Below are 23,490 nucleotides of genomic sequence, written 5' to 3' on the forward strand. Positions count from 1 at the left end.
GGGGCATCTCATGGTGCCCCTTATTGACCTTGGACCCTCGGGCAGTGCCCGAGTTTCCAAATGGTCAGTCCACCCTTGGTCTGGAGGAGGACCAGAGGGCTGGAGTCTGCTCAATGCCTAGACCAGGGGAGTTAGAGATGAGGGGTAGGATCTGTAGGAGAAGTTCTGTCCTCCTCTCTGCTGCCAACTGCTGAGACCAGGGATGGGTGCATGGAGAAGTGCAGGATCTGGTGGAGGAGTTCTGTCCTCCTCCCTTCTGCCGACTGCTGAAACAAGGTGGAAATGAGGGGGGTACCACAACTGCAGGGGAGGTCTGAGGGCCACATGACATAGCCTGGATAGCCGGATTCGGCCTTCGAGCCTTATGTTTGACACCTGTGCTCTAGAAAAAAGTACTATAGGGGACATTTCTGTATTGAAGATGAATATTGCAGAAAAATATATTTTTTTTAATCTTGTTATTTTTAGGCTTTTGGTTTTGTATAAATATGAATCACACATGATCACACAACGCTAAAAAAGGCCGTGCCACTGGCTGGACTTGTAGTTTCCCCGCCAATGAATAGAAATGGAGTGCCGTAGTCGCTTTTACTCATTTTTTCTGGTTTTCTATTAATGTGACATTCATTGTGACACTTCCAGGACGAGGACTTGTTACACGTTTCCTCCAGAAGTCTTTGCCTTAGGCTAAAAGTCTAAAACGATTGGATTGTACATCTCTTCACGCCCACGCAGAGCCGTGACCAGCGTTCCATGTACCGATCACATCTATCTATATATTATTTATTGGATGAATCGTCGGCGAAGGGGGCACTGACCTGGTATTTGTCTCCTCCACTTTTATTTCTGGAATGTAACATGGAGGATGGCGGTAACAATATTAATAAGCATCTTCGCCTCGGCTCTGGGGGGGTCGTTAGCCTCGGCTCTGGGGGGGTCGTTAGCCGGGCTGAAGCAATAACTTATCATGGTGTACCATTCCTTAGCATGAGTTCGCACTTGTGCAACATATTGCATGTGATTCGCCCAGGAACCCCATACATTTTGTATGACTCTAATCGCACCGCATCAGCACCAAAAATGTGCAGGACCAGGGGCGGACTGACCATTTAGAAACTTGGGCACTGCCCAAGGGCCCGGGGTCAGTAGGGGGCCCCATGAGATGCCCCTGGTACCTTTTTCATAGGCTTTTTTGAGTTTGGGCAAGGACACAGGGGCCCCATGATCCCCTATTGCCCGGGTGCCCCATGAGTTGTCAGTCCGCCCCTGTGCAGGACCCTTTTATTGGTCCACACTAGAATCAGATCCTTTGAGTATTCACACCTATGCGATCCGATTCTGAACATCGCACCACGTTTTGCTGACTGATTTCGAGGTGTTGTAAACTTAACCTACACACCCGCAGCGGATCGCATAAACGGAGTGCGATTCTGATGCAGTGCAGAATTCACACAGAAAACCCTGCAAATTCCGCACAGTTCAGCCTACCACCATGTTTTACTATGTGATTTTAATGATTTTAGTGAATGTCACTTTTTGTCATTTTCAAATTTCCCGCCAGTTCCGTCCCCCGTACATCCCGACATCGCAGGGAACGGAACCCGGAAGACAAATGCCGGCATCCGCCGGAGGACATTGTCGGGGACACTGCAGGAGGGACATCGCGGGAGCGCAGGACAAAGTAAGTGATCGAGGGATCGCGGAGCAGCACCGCATGGTAAGCCTGAGTGTATCTCGGGGTTACCGCTTTTGATACTGAAACTTTACCCCAAGCTACACTCGGGAATACCGCCAGGGAGGTTAAGAATTAATGGCACCCCTGCATGTCTGCCAGGGGTGGACTGACAACTCATGGGGCCCCCCGGCAATAGGGGATCATGGGGCCCCTGTGTCCTTGCCCAAACTCAAAAAAGCCTATGAAAAAGGTACCAGGGGCATCTCATGGGGCCCCCTACTGACCCTGGGCCCTCGGGCAGTGCCCGAGTTTCCAAATGGTCAGTCCACCCCTGATGTCTGCTAAAGCGCAATGTGTTTCTCTGCGGGTTGGTAACACGTGTGATTTTGCGCACATTCCCTAGACACAGAGATGCAAAACTAGCCTAAGGCTTAGTTCAGACTGCATGTCAGAAATGCATGCAAAATCACATGATTTCCTGACATGCAGAGAAATGCGCTGCCATTTAGCAAATGTGTCCTTAGTTAAGTGCACTCTCACAAATCTGCAAATGCACATGTGCTGCAGCAGCATGCAGTTAGGTGCGGTGCTTTTTCAGATCCTGCAAAGATTCAAATCCAGTGGCAGTACTGCTTCAAGTGAACGGGGCCCCGCCACAACCATGCCTGCAACAACTAAGATCCTCTGAGCGTCCCGTCCACAGTCATTGCCGTGTGCAGACAGCCCGCCCTCGCCAAGAAAGGCTGTTTGTCAGCTTCTCGTGAAATCCTTACTCTTGGCACGCTCTGCGCGACACAGCGGTGGGTAAGAAAGCGATACGGGATTACATGGCAGGAATGGGATCTGACGGACTGTGCAGAATTCGAAAAGCGGTTTTGGCGTTCCTCCAGCGCCCTTGTTTCCCGTCAGCTGTCAGTGCTGACACAAGCTGTCTCCAGAATTTCTAAGAAGTAAAAAGGGTCATTTTCAGTGGGCCCATCCTCTGACACATGGCCATCACTTTAGATAAATAAAAGAAATAAAACACACCATCCACCCATACATGGCGTGAAAAAAATGTATCCACCGACCACAGAGCAAAAAAATCACTAAGCCCGGGTTCACATATATGTGGTGCAATATATCGCATGTGATTCGCACAGGAACTGCACCGCATTCCTGTGCAAATCACATGTGATTTGTATGTGGGGCGATTGGAGCCATGGCTCTATTCGCACTGCACCAGCACCAGAAACGTGCAGGACCCGTTTTTTTGAGTCCACACTAGAATCAGATCGCATTGGTATTCACACCTATGCAATCAAAAACAAATAACCTGTGCTTGGGTAAATAAACTAATCTTAAAAAATGACAGAAAAGCAGCTCGCACATCAGGCAATAAACATAATAGTAAATAAAAATAAAATTGCAGCCCTAATAAAAAAAAAACATAAAGTCCAATAAATCAAAAAAAGTTCCAGTTAAAAAGTCACAATTCCCACGATCCACCATCACCAGGACACCCGAATGGTTCAGCCTTCCACCAGAAACTCTGACCGAAACACACCGGTCAATATATTATTATTATTATACAGAATTTATATATTATTATTATTATTATACAGGATTTATATATTATTATTATACAGAATTTATATATTATTATTATACAGGATTTATATATTATTATTATTATACAGGATTTATATATTATTATTATACAGGATTTATATATTATTATTATTATACAGGATTTATATATTATTATTATACAGGATTTATATAGCGCCAACAGTTTGCTCAGCGCTTTACAATATAACGGGAGACAATACAGCAACAATACAGTTCAATACAAGAGGGAAAGGACCAGGGGCGGACTGACAACTCATGGGACCCCCCGGGCAGTAGGGTATAATGGGGCCCCAGTGTCCTTGCCCAAACTCAAAAAAGCCTATGAAAAAGGTACCAGGGGCATCTCATGGGGCCCCCTACTGACCCCGGGCCCTCGGGCAGTGCCCAAGTTTCCAAATGGTCAGTCCACCCCTAGAAAGGAGGGCCCTGCTCCTTGGAGCTTACAATATAGGCAACTCAAATGGGAGATGGATATGTGTAGATCATGGAACCAGAAACCCTCATCCAGATGGATATCAATCCTCCCCACAAAGATCTGAAAAAGGTCCTAAAAGAAGACTCCCATCCAATATTTAGAGAAGGAATAAAAGAAAAAGGCCACTCATAGTGTAGTATTTAACTAATTAAATCACCCTGTTTAAGTACAAGTTACTCGTACATAGTTTTGAATGGTTACCAGCATTTGAATCAAGTTTCCAACCAGAAAAATGGCCACTGTTCCCTCCAAAAAACGTACTGACGTCACACACCGAAGCTCCACCCGACGCATTTCGTCATCCAACTGACGCCATCAGGGGCGTCATCCTTTGCGATCCGATTCTGCATATTGCACCACGTTTTGCGCACCGCTTTCGGGTGTTACCTTAACATACACACCCGCATCGGTTCGCACAAATGGGATGCGATTCTGATGCAGTGCGGAATTCGCACTGAAGACGCTGAATTCTGCACTGCATCAGTGTGAACCAGGGCTTAAAATGAACGTTCAGATCCCTGATAGATCACAGTATACAGCATGTTTATTCATTCAATAGACATACTTGTGCTCTAGTCACTGACTTTGCCCAGACTGAGATGATGTCATTAGTCTGCTGCAGGCAGGAGGAAGCATTTCTTCAGTCTCCCCTCCCCCAGTGATCAGACTGTACATTGTAACATTGTAGCAAGTCACAAGGTGAGAAGTTGAAGCAGGGGTAGATCGGTGTCAGACATTTGTGAACACAGCCAAGAACTGCACAGACACCAGGTTTTGCATTTTGTATCATCTCTAAGCCGGCATCTCAGTCTAGGAAGTAGATGGTGACCCTGGATGATGCCTGAACAAAGATGGCGCTGTCCTTCTGGAGGTAAAAGCAGATGAAGGCATTGTCAGGGGGAGTACTGTGATAAATAGGTAATAAATACCAGCTCCAGGTGAGCTCAGTAGTGACTTGTTCTCTATAACAGTAAGCTTCTGTGGACAATATTCCCCCTTAAAGGAACAGTGGAATGTTATCCCAGATTAACACGGAATGTAAATGCCTGCAAGCAGAACAAAATGGTGGAGAGCTCGATCAGCTCAACTAAAAACAAACAATAATGCAGCTCTGTAATCATTAATACAGCAATGCAAGCAGCCAAATCTGATCTGGTGTCAGCCTCTTGCAGCCTCTGTATAGCAAAGCTCAGACTGCGGGAGAAAAAAGCAGCACGGGGAGCCAATCAGTTTCTGAAGTATGCTGATAGGAGGAGGAGAGAGCAGAGAGATGAGCTCATCACTGCGCTGCTTCTCCTTTCACTGTCCAGTCACAGGCAGAGAGTTGACTGGTGCTGGCCATCAGACTGAGGGCATCTAGTGGCAGAAGAAGGTACTGCGGAAGAACAATAGGCATTGAAGATGAATATTGAGGCAAATTCACGTTTCGTTATTTTATTTTTTTTAATGAACTCTCCATTTTTATCTTATTTCTGGCCGGAGTTCTGCTTTAATTCTGTTTCATACAGGAATAAGGAAATGATTTATCTGGTGTCAGTGAACTGTGATTATTTCTTATAATGGGTGGAAGAGACTTCAACAGCCTGCGCTGACAAGAGCGCTGATTAGTCTCCAGGTGTGAGATCTTTACATTCAATCTTAGAAATGGGAAATAATAATGAGCATCTGCTCTGGTGTATAGATGATTCGAGGTTCATGCGTCGCCATCTGAGAGCGCCATTTACGCGCACATTCCATCTTGGAGCACCAAACAAACAAATACTTTGTTTAATTGAATACAATATCCTCCTTAAACAGCTGCGCAGAGGTGCGGGGCGTCTCCGCGTTCAATCACCTTTCCGTCGTGCTATTGATTTTCCCGCAGAGCCGAGGACGGCCGTGGAAGCTCATTCCATAGTCTGTCTGATGACACATCTCTTCATAAATACTTTAAAAAGGCCTGAAGTGGCAGCGATCTGACGGGTCGAGCCGCCGACTACCTGCGCCTAGTGACGGGGGCACTTAACTTTCTCCAAGTCAATTAAAAACTGTGCGGCGGTGGAAGGGACGGCTATGGGGCTCATCTATCTTCATTCCACATCCCAAATTTTCACAGCTATTGATACAGGGAGGCGGTGACAGATCCTCACCGGTTAATTAGAGATATTTCAATTTCTGCTTTTCATCGCTCAGCGTGTAGAACTAATCAGAAAAGTTTTATGCTTTTTATTAGACGCGGACGCCTAGCTCTGATCGTCGCTTCGCCGCAGGGTCAGGATCTCGGCTTTTTTCCTACTCCCACACAGGCAGCCGTTTGATAATTAAACGATACATCTACTTAGGATCAGTCAGAGTAAGTGCAGCAGTTGGCGCTCTTCTCCTGGTGCAGAGAGGGAGGGGTGCATCAAAACCCGGCACAGCAAGCAGAAGATAGCTTTAGAATGGCAGAGGTGAACTTAAGAGTCTATTTATTCAAAAATTCACCGAGCTATTTACACAGCTTGCAAGAATATACCTGGTAATGTGTGAAATGTCTTTTTTCTATTTTATTTTCTGTGATCATCAGCTCCATCTAGTGGCCATTATGTGGTATTTTCCTGATTGGGGGTTTGGGAAAAATACTGCATTATGGCCACTAGATGGAGCTGACAATCAGTAGAAATAAATAGAAAATGACACTTCACACACATCATTGGGATTGTAGGCATGCACTGTGACATTTACAAAGTAAATTCTTTAGAACTAGACACCTTAGTGTTGGGGGTTGAAGGAAAAATCGGGACTGTCATTGCTGTTCTCCCTCTAAAAATGCTACATTTTTGGCTGTCTCTGGCTGCAGCACTTTCTCAGTCACTGTCCTGGAACAAGCATGTAAGTCCAATACTTCTTGATGTAATTCATGTCTGTAGCTCAAGAAGCAATGAAGCCAGAGGACCACCATGCCAGCCAGGCCACTTTGTAGTTTCAGATGGCCAGATCATCAGAGGCCGCCTCCAGTTTCACAGGTGTCCCTTTTAAAGGCTACATAACTCTAACAATCAACTTCTCTAAGTTGTTCCCCTTTGGCCTGTTAGACACACCATTGAACGTGTTTCCTTCTATCTGTTCAGTAAATGTAACAACAACAATGGCACACCCCTTTTGACAACGTACGTTGGTACGAAACGCGTTAAGGAGGAGCCGCATGCCATGACGTCATGCCGCTGGATCACGGAGGTCCGGCAGCCATCTTGACTTTCCAGCTGGTCAGTGTATTTGGCAGCTTTGTGCTCCATTTGCTCCTAATCCCATGGATGTGTCCATATTTTATTATTCTAATCTTTGCACAATAAACCTTTTGCATTACCAATTACTACACTATGGGCATCCTTCTTTTTTGCACTGCATAGAGCCTTTAAATCTCCAGGAACCCAGGTGACCATCCCAGTGTCCAGAGGAGGGATATCCACATCAGGCTGTATGCAATCCCACCTTAAAAGGGACCTCTGGCTGACTTCTAACCACCCCAGACTCCAGAGGGGGGATATCCATACCAGGCCGTATTCCATCCCACCTTAAAGGGGACCTCTGGCTGACTTCTAACCACCCCAGACTCCAGAGGGGGGATATCCATACCAGGCCGTATTCCATCCCACCTTAAAGGGGACCTCTGGCTGACTTCTAACCACCCCAGACTCCAGAGGAGGGATATCCATACCAGGCCGTATTCCATCCCACCTTAAAGGGGACCTCTGGCTGACTTCTAACCACCCCAGACTCCAGAGGAGGGATATCCATACCAGGCCGTATTCCATCCCACCTTAAAGGGGACCTCTGGCTGACTTCTAACCACCCCAGACTCCAGAGGAGGGATATCCATACCAGGCCGTATTCAATCCCACCTTAAAGGGGACCTCTGGCTGACTTCTAACCACCCCAGACTCCAGAGGAGGGATATCCATACCAGGCCGTATTTCATCCCACCTTAAAGGGGACCTCTGGCTGACTTCTGACCACCCCAGACTCCAGAGGAGGGATATTCATACCAGGCCGTATTCCATCCCACCTTAAAGGGGACCTCTAGCTGACTTCTAACCACCCCAGACTCCAAAAGAGGGATATCCATACCAGGCCGTACTTCATCCCACCTTAAAGGGGACCTCTGGCTGACTTCTAACCACCCCAGACTCCAGAGGAGGGATATCCATACCAGGCTGTATTTCATCCCACCTTAAAGGGCACCTCTGGCTGACTTCTAACCACCCCAGACTCCAGAGGAGGGATATCCATACCAGGCCAAATTTCATCCCACCTTAAAGGGGACCACTGGCTGACTACAACATATTAATACACTGTGCATTTAAAATGCGCATCTGGTGAGTGTGCATTTTTACCATACCCCGCACGTCACCGGAATGTTTGGTTATATGTCACTGGGATAACAAGATTCGTTTATATCCAAATCACTTACATTTATTGGGATTATTATATATTATGATTCCTTTATCTTGACATTATTAATTATTTATTCATTGATTGGAATGTCAAGTATTATTTTCTATGGTATTGTTTCAGTAAGCACTTTATCTGGATATTAAGCACTTTATTTTGACATTACTAAGCACTTTATTTGGATATTATCCAGTTATTTATCCAATCTTATTATAAGCGCTGCACTTTTACAATTGTACTAAAAGAAATGCCTGTTGATCCTGCCAGAAATCTTGGGAGGTAATAACCTTGTACACTGGACCTTGCTGCATTCCATTACAATTGTACTAAAAGAAATTCCTGTTGATCCTGCCAGAAATCTTGGGAGGTAATAACCTTGTACACTGGACCTTGCTGCATTCCATGTCACAGGTCGCAGAGGCAGAAACCGGTATAAGAATAAAGGAGTTAGGTAGAGGTGGTGCTGTCCCAGATCGCCATCATCTTCTGGACTGCTCAATGCACGTAACTCTTCTTTCTCACATATTCTATTCACAGGTGACTGTCAATGCTCTTTAATTAAAGCTGAAGTTTAATCTTCTTCTATTTTTCCTCTCCTGGTTTCCCCTCCTCAGGGGGAACCTGGAGAGGTTATGAAAAGTTTAAACAAATACCTTCCAGTTTTCATTACATACTTTTTATTATAGACCCACTGTCATCACTGGGTCTCTCTGTTTCTGTATGCCATGCAGGCAGATCATGGCTGGTGGAAGGGCCTGGCAAGGTGCTGTACGTGGTTCCTGAAAACATCACTGCATCCTGCTTCAGTACTCATCTCAAGAGCCCTTAGTCCTGATGCAAGCAGCGGGCTGGCACCAGGGCTGCTAGACTATTTTGCTCCCTAGACAAGACCAGCTACTTGCGCCCCTCCCAAAAAAATAAATAAATAAATAATTTTAAAACAGTAGAAAATATTAAATCAACAAAACATGAAACTGCCAAATTTCTTTTAATTTGCAAAAATAAGTGCCAAAAGATGCCACCAGCACCAATATTGAAGACAAAATCAGTGTTACGGACGGACTGTATCTGTGGCTGGCAGTGGCCGGGTTACAGTTGCAGTGAGTGGAGGATGATGGATCCACACTCTGACAGATCCCAGGCTGGAATTCCCCAGGCAATGGGGATTGGGGGGGGGGGGGTAAAACACTGTGACAGCAGGCAGCCCAGCCCACACATGGAGAACAACTGAACTGAGCGATCCCACACAGTGACATATCAGACACAACACACCACCACCAACACTGACACAGATCAGCAGGCACTAGAAGAGCAGGCTGGGGGATCGTGATGATGTCATCACTCACTGACACATTGCATCCATTGTGATGGATGGCCGGCCTGGTCACACTCACACAGACACAAGACATCAGAGTCAGACATTACCTTCCTCCACAGGCACAGCTCCGCCTCCGCTGATGACTGGGAAGAGAAGGGCTGGAACTCCACAGTGATCAGCAGCTGCCAGCTGGCTTGCAGTAAGGGACTGAGTCTGAGAGGAAGACTGGAAGGAACAGCAGTTCAGCTGCTACACTGGCAAGACACCGGACATCATGTTTTGTCCTTTCTTCCTCCCCTCAGCTGAAGGATCAATCATGATGTGGCAGTATGCCACACAGAGAGAGTGCCAGCCTGTGTTGTGCCCAGGCACCCCTAAGTGGCATTGTGCCCTAGGCGGCTGCCTAGTTTGCCTAGTAATAGCACCGGACCTGGCTGGCACTTGGGAGGAGTTATGTGAATATCAAAATGCCCTGATGGATGGGTGTCAGTGTGGAGAAGTGGGAAGGCTGCTCTACGTAATGCCCATGTGTGATGTAGAGCCTCTATGTCTGAAAGGCCTGAAATTCAGTGAATAAAAAGGGTGGGCCAAAGACAGTCAGGCTAGGAAGAAAAGTACTAGATGATGCTGGATGTCCACCAGCCAGGTAGTAAGGCTGATTCTATCAGACTTGCTGTAGCTTCTAATGCACATTGTGAGAAGCTCACAGTGTGCAGTAAAATCAGAGTAAGTCATTCCAGTCCAGGAGAGGAGCCAGACTGAAGGGAAGGATGGAGGTCAGAATTAAATTCTCATTACACTGGATTTTTATTCCCTGCCTGCAGACACGTGTTCGCACAGAATGATATTTCGTAGCCTTACACTGACGGCTGTACGAGATCCCCCGGAGAATGACCGAGAGGTGAATGCAGAGCACGGCAGGCACATCCTCTCTCCCTAGAATGGGACGCCATGTAAAGTGTCATCGAGATGATTCAATAGACTTGAACCCGGTGAGACACTTCATCAATCTGAGCCAGAATAAACATCGACACCTCGAGGATGAGACATAAAATGTGAAGAGCGATCAATATATAGAATTCATTTGATGGGATACACTTGAAGAACACTAGTTTAAAAAAAAAATCAGTGCCTGAAAGGGCCATTCACACCAGCATGCGTTGGAACATTTGGAGCACATTCACTGTGGTGGCATACGTGTGCTTGTGTGAACATGAATGCTGGCGGATTACTCATGCATAGCCACACCCAGGGGCGGACTGACCATTTGGAAACTTGGGCACTGCCCGAGGGCCCGGGGTCAGTAGGGGGCCCCATGAGATGTCCCTGGTACCTTTTTCATAGGTTGGGAAAGGATACAGGGGCCCCATGATCCCCTATTGCCCGGGGACCCTATGAGTTGTCAGTCCGCCCCTAGCCACACCTTGCATGTAATGCATCTCAATGTGTAAAAATACGCCTCGCCTAGGGACCACATGAACAGGCAGATTTATTCCGTATGCCCAATGTACAGCCCTGGGCCCCAGCCATTATCATGTGTTGTGTTCATTTGAATGGGCTGCCCAATGCACCTCGATGGACCAAAAATCGTGCATGTGGAATGTTCAGCTGCTGCTCTTTGCACTGGGAACCTACCTGTCGGCAGGGCTGCTGTTAGAAATAATGGGGCCCCATACGGCATACCTGACAGGTCCCCCCTTCCATAAAAAAAAAAACTGTTAACTGTGCTTCAGTTAGGAATAAATACAGCGAGTGATCAGTACATATTGTATCAGAATTGTGTTCATTTCGGGTAAAGAAGGGGCTGGTAAATGTTACATTGCCACATGTGACACTCTCCATCCTGAAGGATCTTATTGTGTGCTTGCAGCTGCCGGTGGGAAGGAGAGGAGGGAAGCCAGAAGCACTGTGGTGCAGGGGGGCCAGGGCAGCATGGGGAAACATATGGTGCACGGGGAGGGTGATGGGTGTGGGGGGGGGGGCAATTACTTGAACCGATCCCCTGTATGGCTCTCCCTGCAGCAGTTGAAAGCCAGCGGGAGGGAGAGGAGAAGAAGCCAGCTTTCAGCTGCTGCAGAGAGAACCATACAGGGGATCAGTTCCAGCAATTAACACCCCCCCCCCGCCATTTAGATCACCCTCTCTGCCCACATGTGATTCATCCAGCTGCCTGGGCCCCCTTGCTGGCCTGGGCCCCGTACAGGAGGACTGGTGGTACCCTCTTATCCACAGCCCTGCCTGTTGGCAAGGCGGGTTGAGATGTAAAAGCGTAGTAAAAGCCTTTCTGAGGTTCTAACCCCTATACCAAGATCATTTAAAATCCAATCTATTGGGCTAGAGGAACTAAATTTATTCTCTCTTGAGAAGAGGAGATTAAGGGGGGATATGATCACCATGTATAATACATAAGGGGGGATATGATCACCATGTATAATACATAAGGGGGGTATGATCACCATATATAATACATAAGGGGGGATATGATCTCCATGTATAATACATAAGGGGGGATATGATCTCCATGTATAATACATAAGGGGGGATATGATCTCCATGTATAATACATAAGGGGGGGATATGATCACCATGTATAATACATAAGGGGGGATATGATCTCCATGTATAATACATAAGGGGGGATATGATCTCCATGTATAATACATAAGGGGGATATGATCTCCATGTATAATACATAAGGGGGGTATGATCACCATATATAATACATAAGGGGGGATATGATCTCCATGTATAATACATAAGGGGGGATATGATCTCCATGTATAATACATAAGGGGGGATATGATCTCCATGTATAATACATAGGGGGGGATATGATCACCATGTATAATACATAAGGGGGGTATGATCACCATGTATAATACATAAGGGGGGATATGATCTCCATGTATAATACATAAGGGGGGGATATGATCTCCATGTATAATACATAAGGTGGGATATGATCTCCATGTATAATACATAAGGGGGGGATATGATCACCATGTATAATACATAAGGGGGGATATGATCTCCATGTATAATACATAAGGGGGGTATGATCACCATGTATAATACATAAGGGGGGTATGATCACCATGTATAATACATAAGGGGGGATATGATCACCATGTATAATACATAAGGGGGATATGATCTCCATGTATAATACATAAGGGGGATATGATCTCCATGTATAATACATAAGGGGGGATATGATCACCATGTATAATACATAAGGGGGGATATGATCACCATGTATAATACATAAGGGGGGATATGATCTCCATGTATAATACATAAGGGGGATATGATCTCCATGTATAATACATAAGGGGGGATATGATCACCATGTATAATACATAAGGGGGGATATGATCACCATGTATAATACATAAGGGGGGATATGATCACCATGTATAATACATAAGGGGGGATATGATCTCCATGTATAATACATAAGGGGGGATATGATCACCATGTATAATACATAAGGGGGGATATGATCTCCATGTATAATACATAAGGGGGGATATGATCTCCATGTATAATACATAAGGGGGGATATGATCTCCATGTATAATACATAAGGGGGGATATGATCTCCATGTATAATACATAAGGGGGGATATGATCTCCATGTATAATACATAAGGGGGGATTGATCACCATGTATAATACATATGGGGGATATGATCACCATGTATAATACATAAGAGGGGATATGATCTCCATGTATAATACATAAGGGGGGATATGATCTCCATGTATAATACATAAGGGGGGATATGATCTCCATGTATAATACATAAGGGGAATATGATCACCATGTATAATACATAAGGGGGGGATATGATCTCCATGTATAATACATAAGGGGGATATGATCTCCATGTATAATACATAAGGGGGATATGATCTCCATGTATAATACATAAGGGGGGATGTGATCTCCATGTATAATACATAAGGGGGGATGTGATCTCCATGTATAATACATAAGGGGGGGTATGATCTCCATGTATAATACATAAGGGGGGATATGATCTCCATGTATAATACATAAGGGGGGATATGATCTCCATGTATAATACATAAGGGGGGATATGATCACCATGTATAATACATATGGGGGATATGATCACCATGTATAATACATAAGGGGGGATATGATCTCCATGTATAATACATAAGGGGGATATGATCTCCATGTATAATACATAAGGGGGGGATATGATCTCCATGTATAATACATAAGGGGGATATGATCACCATGTATAATACATAAGGGGGATATGATCTCCATGTATAATACATAAGGGGGATATGATCTCCATGTATAATACATAAGGGGGGATATGATCTCCATGTATAATACATAAGGGGGGATGTGATCTCCATGTATAATACATAAGGGGGGATGTGATCTCCATGTATAAATACATCAGTGGTCCATATAGTGAACTCGGTGTAGTTATTCCCCCTGAGGTCATCACAGAGGACAAGGGGGCACTTTACGTCTGGAGGAAAATAAATGTAATCTTAAAACACGGAAAGGTTTCTTCACAGTAAGAGCTGTAAAAATGTGGAATAGACTCCCTCAAGAGTTGGTTGTGGCCAGCTCAGTGGATTGCTGTAGGAAAGTCCTGGATTCTTTCCTAGATACACAGAATATAACAGGATACTAACATTTTATAGGTAAAGTTGATCCAGGGAATATCCGATTGCCTCTCGGGGGATCAGGAAGGAATTTTCTTCTCCTGCAGGAGCAAATTGGATCATGCTTTGCTGGGTTTTTTTGCCTTCCTCTGGATCAACTGTAGGTATAAGATTATGACTCTTTTTTTAATTATTATTTTATGGTTGAACTAGATGGACTTTTGTTTTTTTTCAGCCAGATTAATTATGTAACTATATATGTGACTATGGAGGAATTTTCCACTGCTAACATAGGAATCGCATTCAGGAATGGTGGGTAATGGCAACCTATGGAAGCGGCTCTTCAACACTTAAAGTGGTTCTAAAGCGAAAACATTTTTTACCTTAACACATTCCCTGCATTAAGGTCAGAAATTTTTAGGACTTGTTGTGCCCCCCTCTCCCTTGTGAACACTTACCTCCTGGATCCATCTAGAGCTGTGCTGGCACTGTCTTTTATCCCCTCTCCCTCTTCTCACAGGGAAGCCATTGGCTTCTGCTGCTGTCAGTCAAACCCTTGAGGCAGAGAGCAGGGTGCGAGGTCAAGTTACACTGTGTGTTTCAATAGAAGCACACAACCTGGCTCAGGAGTGAGCCCAGATGTCTGCCATCATAGTAAGTGGCTTGCTATGGTGGTAGACACAGAAGAGGAGCTGAGAGCCCTGGAGTGGGACCCCAGAAGAGGAGATTCAGGGCTGCTTTATGCAATACCAGGTAGGTAAAACTTGTTTGCTATTTTAGGGAAAAAAAGCCTGTAGAGCCACTTTAGAGCAAACAAAATGAAGCGGGAGCAGGTCATAGTCACACAGACACCTCATTGGATAATTTATTAAATAATCCTTCTCACTAAATAGGGCCGCTGTAATTAATCCATCTCTAATCGCAGCAATGGAAGCAAAGACATAAAACCACCAATGCATTTCACAGCAACAGCATTCTTAGTTATAGCTCCTCCTGGGCGGGGCTCAGGAAGTCACACCCACTTTGCAGTGGCAGAGCTTTAGATGCTGAATTTTACCCAAAGCTTTAAAAATACTTGACACACAGGACGATGGGAACATCAATACAAATTGCACATTTGCTACTTTTATTTTTAGCCTGCCCACCTGATTAAGTAACAGGGCCCAACTGATGACATCATCACTTTGGGTGATGATGTCATCAGTTGGGCACTGTTACTGATGACATCATCACCGTAGGTGATCAGTACCGTCCTCTCATTCCTGTATCTAGGCCAATTCTGGACTAACACTGGGGTCCCGACTACAGTTCCTACCAGGTCTCTGTCTGCATGGAGAGGACACGTTTGTGATTTTCACCTCCAAGGACCCGAAAATATACCGTTGTTTCATTCAGTAATATGTTTCCATGGTAGTTGGGGCTCAGTGTTCCTGTACAGCACTGTGGTCATAAATAAATGACTAATAACTAGCATCTGAAGCCCTTACATTGAGGTTGAGGTGTCACTGGGTCAGATTGTGATTGGTGAAGATTATTGCTGGAGTCCTGTTTTATATGGGTGGTCTGTCCTTACTGGTGGAGTATCCCAGTCATAGGACTCTCCTGTTTGCTTCATCTGTTCAAGCAGATATTTAAAAGCAAACTGGTCCCCTCAACCAGGTCTGGGCAGATTGCCATATTTAAAGTGCTGAAGAATTAGATGAGTTTTGATCCCTCGAAACGCGTAGGAACTCGATGGATTTTTTTTGCAAATAAAACAATACAATTGAATGCCTTCCCTTCAGTCTTGCACAGTTGTGACCAGGGCTGGGACAAGGGGTGGGTAGGAGGGGCGGCTGCCCTGTGCGCACTGGTTTACAGGAGTAGTGATCACAGCAGTGATTTGGACAAGCAAGTGACTGCTGGGCATAGCATCCCTCCCAGGCATGCACATCAAGGTCTGGCTGGGGTTTCATGGGGGGGCCAAGTTTGGCATTTTTGCCCTGGCACTGGATGACCTTTTCCTGGCACTGGTTGTACCGGCTCCTCTCCTGGACTGAAATGGCTTATTCCGATGTCACTGCACACTGTGAGCTTCTCTCAGCAGACTGATCACTCGGGAGAGAAGTGACTGAGGAAATGCACAACAGGACAGGGTAAGAGAGGGTTACATAGTTAGTCTGGCTGAAAAAAGACAAAAGTTCATCCAATTCAACCATTAAGAAAAAAAAAGTTATAATCCTACACCCAAAGTTGATCCAGAGGAAGGCAAAAATAAACCCATCAAAGCATAATCCAATTTGCTCCTGCCGGGAAAACATTCCTTCCTGATCCCCCGAGAGGCAATCGGATATTTCCTGGATCAACTTTACCTATAAACGTAGGGTCAGCATTGTGATCTAGGCTCTGCTGCATTGCATATTGCAAGAAGTCTAACACTGTGAGCTTGCTGACAGGAGCAGGTTCATGTCATCAGTGTGGTGAAGCTTCTTCATTGTCCAGTAGGGGGCCATGCAGTGACCCAACTCTGTTTTTTAAATCTGACCTCCAGCCTTCCCTTCAGTTTTGCAAAGTTGTACCGGCTCCTCTCCTGGACTGAAATGGCTTACTCTGATATCACTGCACACTGTGAGCTTCTCACAATGTGCATTAGAAGCTGCAGCAAGTCAGATAAAACCTGCCTCATTTCCTGGCTACAGGATGTCCTACATCATCTAGCTCTTTCCTCCCCAGCCTGACTCTCCCTAGCCTGCCCTTTCATACATTAGATTTCAGTGCTTTCAATCATGAAGGCTCAGCATCACACGTGGGTGTTACCTAGGGTGGTCTTCATGAAATTACATTCTGCCTAGGAACACCCACCCATCAAGGCATTTGCATTTCTCATTCCAATGCTTGCATAAGGACTTATGTATTCACGTAGCTCCCAACTGTGGGTGTTATCTTGGGTGGTCTGCGTGAAGATACAGCCTGCCTAGGAACGCCCACTCCTCCAGACACCCACCCATCAAGGAATTTTGATACTGGCATAAATCCTCCCACTGCTTGCATCAGCACTGAGAGCTTTTGAGAGTAGATGGGGCAGGGTGCTGTGATGTCTTCAGGAAGCTATGTACAGCAACCTGCCAGCCATGATCTGCCTATATTGCATAGAAAAGCGCAGAGACCCAGTGATGACATAATTGGATCTAAAATAAGGTATGTAATGAAAATGGATGGTTTTATTTAAAAATTGTATTATCATATTGAATGTTTATAATATAACCTCAGCTTTAATTAAAAAAATGCTAGACATAAAAGTTGTCAGAACCAATAATGAAGGGGGGGGGGAACTATTATGAAAAAGGCTGAAGTCACCCCACAATGAACCTGGCTAGGCTAAGGCTAGCAGCTGCTGACAGAAAGGCAGCCTGGCATGGTCCCTCCACAGGTAGGAAGAGTCTGAGAATGACAGACATGAATCACATTCCAGCATCATCTCCATCCTTTGTTACCCCAAATTTTAAAGGAACACTGAGGGGAGGTCGGTGCCTGTCCCTGCCGGCTCGGCTCATTGGAAATCCATCGACACTGGATCTTATCACAGCCAGAGCTCGGAACAATCCTGCCTTTATGTCCGCAGACAAGAGAAGGGGAAGATCAGAGGTAAGATTCATTGTTGGCTCTGACCTGCTTTCCTCTGCAAACCTCTTCCTCCTGTGCAGACAGGCAATCTGAGGATGTGGGTTTGCAGAAAATAGAAAAAAAAAAACCACTAAAAACAAACAAAAAGCCATTCCTTCCAAAGCACAGCGAGGGGAACATGACAAAATAAAGTCGGCTTACACAACCAGAGGCAATGACAGTATGATAAAGTGACCCATTCTAACCAGAACATTCAGAGTTCATGGACGTTGTCACCAAGAACAGTCCTGGGAACATACACAGGACCCGGCTGAATATTGTCATCTATAGACCTGTATCGATAATGCCATACAAAGTATAGAATGTATCTGTAATAGTAGAAACGTACATATAATGCCATACATAATATATACATGTACCTTTGTAATAGTATAAAGGGATGTATAATACCATACGTGATATATAAATGTATGTATAATGCCAAAAATAGTATAAATGTTTCTAAAACGCCATACATAGTGTATCTATAATAGTATAAGTGTATCTATAATGCAATACAAAGTATAGGGATGTATCTAGAATAATATAAATGTATTTATAATGGCATACATAGTGTATAAGTGTATCTATAATAGCATCAGTGCATATATAATGCCATACATAGTATATAACTATATCTATGATGCAATGCATAGTATATAATGTATTTAGAATCACTGTATCTATAATGCAATACATAGTATATAATTGTATCTATAATAGTATCAATGTATCTATAATGCCAATACAAAGTACAAAAGTGTATCTATAATGTCCATACATAGTATATAAATGTATCTATATTGTGATACATAGTGTATAAATGTATCTATAATAGTATCAATGTATCTATAATGCCAAAACAAAGAACAAAAGTGTATCTATAATGTCCATACATAGTATATAAATGTATCTATAATGTCCATACATAGTGTATAAATGTATCTATAATGTCCATACATAGTATATAAATGTATCTATAATGTCCATACATAGTGTACAAATGTACTTATAATAGTATCAATGTATCTATAATGTCCATACCTAGTGTATAAATGTATCTATGATTGTATAAATGTATCTATAATGCCCATACACAGTACATAAATGTATATATAATGTCCATACATAGTATATAAATGTATCTATAATGTCCATACATAGAATATAAATGTATCTATAATGGCCATACATAGTATATAAATGTATCTATAATGTCCATACATAGAATATAAATGTATCTATAATGTCCATACATAATATATAAATGTATCTATAATGTCCATACATAGAATATAAATGTATTTATAATGTCCATACATAGTATATAAATGTATCTATAATGTCCATACATAGAATATAAATGTATCTATAATGTCCATACATAGAATATAAATGTATCTATAATGTCCATACATAGTATAAAAATGTATCTATAATGTCCATACATAGAATACAAATGTACCTATATTGCCATACATAGTGTATAAATGTATCTATGATTGTATAAATGTAATTACAATACCATAAATAATATAGATGTATCTATAATGCCAAATACGGTGTACAAATGTATCCACAATAGTATAAATGTATCTATAATGATGATAAATATACTATAGGAATGTACCCATAATAACATACATAGTATAAATGTATCTAATATGAAATAAACTGAAGAGTGATTTATTCCAAAGGCACAGTTATATTACAAATTCCTATTGCTGCAATGTATTCTGGATTGGATAGATGGTGGCAATGTACAAAATAAAGTTTTACCCTCTTTATATGTGTGTTATATTGCATTGCAGAGCTAGAAGGATAAACTCATTCCAAACCTTTGTATATGTGGAGTGGGGGGGAGGGGGGTGCTCTATCCCCTGGATATCCCAGGATCCCAGCTTGGAGAAGGAAGCCTGTTGCAGAGACATATGGAGGAAAGTTGGGTGTCACTCACCTGTAGGTGGATGCTGCTGGTGCTGGAAGATAGTCCCTCTCTTCTCCTCTCCACTCTTCTCTGTCCTCTCCAGCTGATGCTACTGCCAGTTATAAAGGGGCTCCTCACTCTCCTGCAGCCTATGAGAGCTCAGAGCCCCTCCCCAGCCCGGGTCACCAGCACAGATACAGGGAATGAATGGGAGTGATGGGGGCACACTGTACAGACTGTATCCAGGATGAAGCTGTTCCTGCATCAGATCCCCACACAGACCATAGGGAGCATTCTGCAGGGATCAGCTCTGGAACAGTTCTGTCACCACCATGCAATGGATAGGACCCCCCTGATGGCATATACAGCATATGCCAGTCTTTGCAGGGCGGATGGAGAGCTCCCACAAGAGGTTCTGCAGCAGTTGCTTGTGAATCTGTCTGTAGCTGTACCTGGCTTCCTATAGCAACCTCTAGTACAGTATAGAAGTTCCATGATATGGTATTACATTGGTGGCTTTCTGGGACTGCTGTCCATGGTGCTGAACTGTCATCAGGAAGGCTCAGCAACAGTGAGACTGGTCCTCTTAGATTGTCAGCTCCTGCTCTGTATTCTGTAAACTTTGACCATTCCCCCTCCCATTAACCCTTCCCTTGCCCCATTTCTGCCCGGTGCTGACTGACAATTTCCAGGACAGGCTTTTATTCTGCTGGGATGTGAGTTGGTGCTCAATGATTCTCCAGTCCCCAGAGGAAGGAAGAGCTGTCTGTCTGCAGGCAGCACAAGGGGGCGCCACAGCCCAGATGGATTATTATTATTCGCAGTCCTGGCTGCCAATGTCATTCATGAAATGCTTTGGCTGTGCCTTGGGACTCTAACATACTGTCAGTGCTGATATCAAAGCCAGCTACTGTTTCTTGGAGTGAAATAGAACCCACAAAAACAAAAAAAAATTCTAATTTTTAAAGAGGAATTCAACAACTACATTTTTTCTGAGCTAAGACCATTTTATTTCAGAAAAACAGCTTTTCCACAGAGAAGCATAAATGAAGGCAATATCACAAGATTATGGTATCTCACAGTACTTTAGAGGTGGGATTTTTGCTTTCTTTTGTACCACCATCCCATGACCCTAAGGCCTCTTGCACACTGGGTGTTCATGAGATCCCAGCTTTTTGGTGCGCACAAAAGGCGCATGCGCACCGTCCAGCCCCACTGACAGTGGCCTGTTAAGCCCTATGAGAGGCTGAAAGCTTCTGTGGCTCAACAGAGCTGGATGGGGCACTGAGTGATACTAACATTTAGGGCAGTACGCACCCAGGACTCAATGCCTGGAATGCAAGCAGTCTGTGTTCTGGACATTAGTCCTGGAGTTTTCCTCTAGACCAGGGGTCTCCAAACTTGCTAAACAAAGGGCCAGGTTACTGTCCTTCAGACATTAGGAGGACTGGATTGTGGTTAGTAGGAGTAGTTACTTCCAGGGGCAGACTGACCATTTGGAAACTTGGGCACTGCCCGAGGGCCCGGGGTCAGTAGGGGGCCCCATGAGATGCCCCTGATACCTTTTTCATAGGCTTTTTTGCGTTTGGACAAGGACACGGGGCCCCATGATCCCTTATTGCCCGGGGGCCCCATGAGTTGTCAGTTCACCCCTGGTTACTTCATTTTTGGTATTATAGGAGGAATAGTTGGTATCATTGGAAAGAATAGTGCCCCATCATTGGTGTCAATGAAAGGAACAGTGCCCCGTCATTTGTATCAGTGGGAGGATTAGTGCCGCATCGTTTTTGTCAGTGAGAGGAATCATGCCTCACTGTTGATGTTAATAGGAGAAATAGTGCCCCATCATTAGTAGCAGTGGGAGGCATAGCACCCCATCATTGGTATCAGTGGGAGGAATAGTGCCCCATTGCTGGTATCTGTGAGAGAAATAGTGCCCCATCATTAGTAGCAGTGGGAGGCATACACCCCATCGTTGGTATCAGTGGGAGGAATAGTGCCCCAACTGCTGGTATCAGTGGGAGGAATAGTGCCCCAACATTGTTGTCAGTAGAAGGAATAGTGCCCCATTGTTGGTATCTGTGGGAGGAATTGTGCCCCAACATTAGTATCAGTGGGAGGAATAGTGCTCCAACATTGTTTTCTGTGGAAGGAATAGTGCCCCATTGCTGGTATCAGTGGGAGGAATTGTGCCCCAACATTGGTATTAGTGGGAGGAATAGTGCTCCAACATTGTTTTCTGTGGAAGGAATAGTGCCCCATTGCTGGTTTCAGAGGGAGGAATTGTGCCCCAACATCGGTATCAGTGGGAGGAATAGTGCCCCCTCATTGGTATCAGTGGGAGGAATAGTGCCCCAACATTGGTATCAGTGGGAGGAATAGTGCCCCATCATTGGTATCAGTGGGAGGAATAGTGCTCCATCATTGGTATCAGTGGGAGGAATAGTGCCCCATCATTGGTATCAGTGGGAGGAATAGTGCCCCATCATTGGTATCAGTGGGAGGAATAGTGCCCCATCATTGGTATCAGTGGGAGGAATAGTGCCCCATCATTGGTATCAGTGGGAGGAATAGTGCTCCAACATTGTTGTCAGTGGAAAGAATAGTGCCCCATCATTTGTATCAGTGGGAAGAATAATGCCCTGTTGGAGTCAATGGATGGAATGGTGCCCCAAGGGCCGGATAAAGGCAAGCAAAGGGCCGCATCTGGCCCCTGGGCCACAGTTTGGAGACCACGGCTCTAGACTCACAGGCTCATCACCATACAGTCAGTAAAGCTATAGCTTGCACTGATGAGGGTTAAGAAGCAACCCAACCTATAACTAGCCTTTGCAGCAAGGAGCACATGGAAGGGCAACTCACATCAGTAACAAACAAACATTTCCAGCTCACTTACCAGCTAGCCTGCAACAAAACCACATTGATTCTGTCTAACAATTAAAAAAAAACAAGGGGTTTAGTCACACACATTTGCAAATATACGAGTAAGCTGCAGTGGCCACATCAAGGCTCCCCATTGTACTGCAGTCCTAACTCTATAATTTGAGAAACTCGTAAGTTGGAACACATATAGCAGTGGATAGATCAAGGGCAGGTTTGCCTGGAGGGAGCCCACTTCTCCATAAAGGTAGAGGGGCACACTGGACATCCAGCGAGGGCACGATGGCAGCTGAAGGTATCCAGTATGTCCCTGCATGTGCTCTGTGCTGCAAAGGCTAGTTATAGGTTGGGGTAGTTGTCATTTGTTTGTATAGTTGAATTGGTGTGGGGACGCACTGGATACCTTCAGCTGCCATTGTGCCCTTGCTGGGTGTCCAGTGCATCCCTGTACCTTTTAAGGAGGGGTGAGCTCACTCCAGGCAAACCTGCCCTTAATCTATCCACTGCTATATGTGCTCCAATATACCGAAAAAGACCTGAAAATGGGGACTTTTGAGGTACAACATAGACATAAAAACATGATTTATTTTGTATCAAAGTCCAATGTATAAAACAACATTCTATTTCACACCAACAATACTAAAGCGTGTAGAAAATAAAAAGTTTGCAATATCAAGGAACAGCAAATCTCTTCCCATGGGATCCAAATTCCTTGTAAACTTTAGGCTCATTCTTATCGGCTTGGGCTCAATGCGTTGCATGGACTTAATCCACTTCTTCAGGAGCCATCACCTGGGGCGTCCCTAGGGTTGGTGTCACCCGGTGTGGTAACACTTGGTGACACCCTCTCTGATGATCCCCCAGTAGCAGTGGCGGGGTTCCACCAGCCATTTCAC

General features: G+C 44.6%; 1 protein-coding gene across 1 annotated transcript in view; it reads right to left on the reverse strand.

Annotated features, from left to right (window-relative positions):
- Nucleotides 1-20,257, reverse strand: part of LOC149445186 (thyrotropin-releasing hormone receptor-like) — a 54,468-nt gene extending 34,211 nt beyond the window's left edge. The window contains exon 1 of the mRNA XM_089654126.1: nt 19,745-20,257. The gene's annotated coding sequence lies outside the window, so the exon portion shown is untranslated. The remainder of the gene's footprint in view (nt 1-19,744) is intronic.
- Nucleotides 20,258-23,490: the final 3,233 nt, after the last annotated feature.

This window comes from Staurois parvus, unplaced genomic scaffold (assembly GCF_062004578.1).
Source record: "Staurois parvus isolate SC_StPar_1 unplaced genomic scaffold, SC_StPar_1.0 ptg000745l, whole genome shotgun sequence".
NCBI classification, from domain to species: domain Eukaryota; kingdom Metazoa; phylum Chordata; class Amphibia; order Anura; family Ranidae; genus Staurois; species Staurois parvus.